The sequence below is a fragment of the Mercenaria mercenaria genome, chromosome 1 (genome assembly GCF_021730395.1).
Source record: "Mercenaria mercenaria strain notata chromosome 1, MADL_Memer_1, whole genome shotgun sequence".
NCBI lineage: Eukaryota > Metazoa > Mollusca > Bivalvia > Venerida > Veneridae > Mercenaria > Mercenaria mercenaria.
Genome location: NC_069361.1, coordinates 109,536,274 through 109,540,224, shown reverse-complemented (window position 1 = coordinate 109,540,224; position 3,951 = coordinate 109,536,274). Strand labels below are relative to the sequence as shown.

Genomic DNA, 3,951 nt, shown 5'->3' with positions numbered 1-3,951 from the left:
GTTATGCACTTTGCCCACGAGGAAATCTGTTTATAAAAAAAGGTATAAAATTTCAAACCACAGTTCAAATGTTTTGAAAAAAAAGCTGACTAATGTATGAAAAACGGGCAAATTTCAAAGTCCAAAAAGGGCCAAATTGCCAAATTTGTTGTCAGAGTTTTTGTACTCTTTCCTAAGATGGAAATCATGGATAAAAAAGTGTTCAAATTTTTAAAAGATAATTCACCAAAAAAGTGACAGAGGTTTTTTGTACCCTTGCCTACGAAGAGACTATTTCATGAACAAGTATAAAGTTTCAAAGCCATATGCAAACAATTTTCCAAAATTTTGAATGGATGAAAAACTTTTAAAAAGTTTAAGTCAAGGGGCCTAATTATCCAAAATCCTTGTGGAGTTTTGCACTCTTGTCTATAACTGGACGGTAAAAGGAAAAAAAGTGCTGAAAGTTTCAAAGTTTATCAAAAGACTTGTCAAATGTGGACTGTACAAAAAAAACTTAACCAAGATTTTCTTAGCCAAAAGGGGGGCCCTAATTCGCAAAAAAACCTTTTGGAGTTATGTACTCTTTCCTATAATGGGGCATGGTGGGTAAAGAAGTGTTTAAAGTTTCAAACTTTATTCAAAAACCCTACGAAAAAGAAATTTAATAAAAGGTCAATAAAAGGCAAACAAAGGGCTAGCAAAAGGTACTTCTATGTTTTGTTAAAACCTTTTATAAGCCTTTCATTTAACAAAATACTAACAAAAGACTATTAAGGATTTTGTTAGTAATACATTTTGTTTACCTTTTGTTTCAGATACTGCCTTTTATTAATGTTTCATTACACTTATAATTTGAAATTTACCTTTTATTAGCATTGTATTGGACTTATATTCTTAAATGTTGCCATTTGTTTGTATTTCATTCCACTTAGAATCAACACTTACATATTTTGTTTGTATTTCATTACACTTGCTTTCAAAAACAAGAAGTTTTGTTCATATTTCAATACATTTGTAGGTTTGGACGACTTGTTTCACAAAATCTAGCATAAACAAATTAGTTTCATATTTCATTGATATTGGCTAAATACTGCTGCTGCTGCTGTTTTGAATTTAGAGCTACATCTACCATTCACTATGTTCTTCATATACATAATTATACACTTCTGACGATTGCAAAGGTTTGTCAGTAAGTAAATGGCTACTGAGCACTTGCAAATGCATAATATTCTTTATAATACATAATCAGCTTTAAGAGAGACAATCTATAAACAGAGACCACTTAAAATAATAATTAAAACTTCTCCTGAAAAAACAATTCCAATGTTTTTCTCATTCCATAGAATTCCTTAGAATTTTTTAAGATAATGCAATTAAAGTTTTCCTAGTAAGATTTTTTTTATTTAAATTGCAGCAAAGATTACATTGAAAATCTTAAGATTTGTTTGGATTATACTAGGTATCCAAATTAATTGAAATGAAACAAGGAATCTAACTAATTAAAATTTATGTCAATGTTTTCATTTTGTATATTAAAAATAGGTTAATTAGAATTCTATCATTTTATTTATAATTAATATAACAAGATATATCATTGAAAATAGGTCCTATTTATAAATTATATAAGCTATTTATTTTTTGGTTATTGAACACCTCAAACAACAGCACCAGATAATAGGCATTAAAAGTCATTTCATAAGTGCAACAAATTGTAAATGATATGCTTTTGATATAATGTTACATCCTCATAAATGAATTAGTCTATTCTTTTGATGATTGGCAATGATTAATTATCCTGCTTTTACAGCCACTTGATATACTGCTGTTCAATGTATACACATGTGTTAACACACGTACAGAGATACAGCTTATCTGATCAAGATAAGGACCAATGAAAATACAGGCTTCTGAACCGTTTTACAGCTGTACACCAAAAAATAATCCCCATCTTTCTGCTTGTTTTCTTTTCTCTGAGATCTTTGCAAATGCTGTGAGCAAAATAAATGGTCAAATTTTCCCATGAACTGTATACTTATATATTTTAAGAACACAGATATTCCCTTCAGTAACTATATATTGTACCAAAGAAAATGGCTCATGAATACAAAAATTTGAATGTAAACAGGAAGTTCATTGTTCATGTTGTTGGAGGCAAATGGAATAAAGCTAACTTGAAACTCTAAAATGCTTTTAGAGAGATATCAGGTAAGAGTTTCAAACTTTCTAATGTAAAATTTAAGTTTTACAGCTATATGTCACAGATCTTTAATAAATAGTCTGAAGCAGGAACTTTATTCATCTCAGTAGATTGAACTTTCGATCGCCTGGTTACAGGTAACTTTTTCAGGTATATGTGAATGATAGATAATTTGTAATGCTTCTAAGAAAACAGTTAAATATTCAATACTTAATTGTTGCAGCTCTCAATTATTTTTTTTAAAAAAGTACAAATATGTTAGTAAAATCACCCTGCACCTAGGACTTACAACAGCCTCTAAACATTTTCAGGTGAAAGAGTGTGCATATATCTAGTTACTAGAGGTATATGCCTATATGTATGAATTGATGTAGTTGGAGAAATCAGATCGCTTCAGTGCATGACTATGCTACAGGATGATACAAGATCACAGACAGAAATTCGATCAAGGATCAAACATAAATTACATAATACTTCAACTAAATTGTAAGTTAAATTTGCAAACAGTCTTATACTAAACAATTACTATAAAAGGTTGATAAATTGTTTATTTTGTCGGGGTTAGCCTCACACTGAATTTAAAGGTTGATCATAATACACCAATATTTTGTCAGTTCTAAATTCTAAAATTTCTTTTTACGATTGTCTGATAAAACAAAAAACAACAAAAAACTTGTATTATTTTATGGTGAAGCAGATGAGGGATAGTACTCACAGGTGGTGCTCTCAATATTTTCATTTCGGTGTCCAATAAATAAATAAATAAATAAATAAATGGTTTTGATACATGTAGAACGTTTAAAACTGGCTTTAGAGTTGTCATTTCACATACTACTGTACTAAGTTAGGAATATTGTATTGCCTAAAATTATATTTTAATCGCAATTACTAATATAACTCATTTCTGTAATTATATATCATTTTCAGAAATGCATGGCTGGAATGAAGTTCCTGACCCTGGTGATGATTTTGGAAAAGCAAAGAGACATTCTGATGCCACCTTGTATTGAGCCTGCAATACTCCAAAATGATTTTGTTGTATTCATAATTTTCTATCAAATAATCTTTTAGTTTAATTTTCAAATTTAAGCTAAGTGAATTTTTATTATTCTTAACCACAAGTGTAAAAGTCGCTGGCAGATGTGTTATTCCCCTTTGAATTTTATTCTTTTTGTTTTTTATGAAACCCAGATCTGTCTCAACATTAGATTAAAATAATTTTGTAATGATACTATTTCTTCTTTTTTTGTTTTGTGTCAATATCAGCAATGTTTTCCAATGGTTTTCCATCAAACCTTTCTAAACTTTTGCAAAGAATTCTTCTAAAAAATTCCTTCAACTTCAATGCGATGATTTCCAATGTTCAAAGAGTTCCATGGACTTTCAACTGCATTTTCACAGGGCTGCTCCCATGGGTATGTGAGTTTAAATTTAAATTAATTTTCAGACTTTTTTTTTCATGCCGTTTTTCCAAACTTTTCCATGGAACATGTACAGACGGGTGTTTTTGTGACATAAACACTTTTTAGTTTTAGTTTATGTTTGGGATCATGCAAGATATCTGGACAGTTTTTTTTAATTCAAAATCAAGAATTTATTTAATTCGGCAAAACAAACATTTTGGTTATCTTACAGTATTTGTTCATTGCTGTGAAATTGATAATTGCATGCATTTAAATAACTTTTTACATTATTCTTTTGATCATAAATATATGTATAAAAATGTATATATTGATTTGTCAATAGTATTTGATTAATGTGTTCTTACGAAA

General features: G+C 29.2%; 1 long non-coding RNA gene across 1 annotated transcript; it reads left to right on the top strand.

The window, feature by feature from the left end:
* Positions 1–757: 757 nt before the first annotated feature.
* On the top strand, positions 758–3,410 carry LOC123553756 (uncharacterized). Its single transcript, XR_006686844.2, has 3 exons — positions 758–2,187; positions 2,491–2,665; positions 3,107–3,410. It is a non-coding gene; the product is annotated as an uncharacterized LOC123553756 (long non-coding RNA).
* The last annotated feature ends 541 nt before the right edge of the window (positions 3,411–3,951 follow it).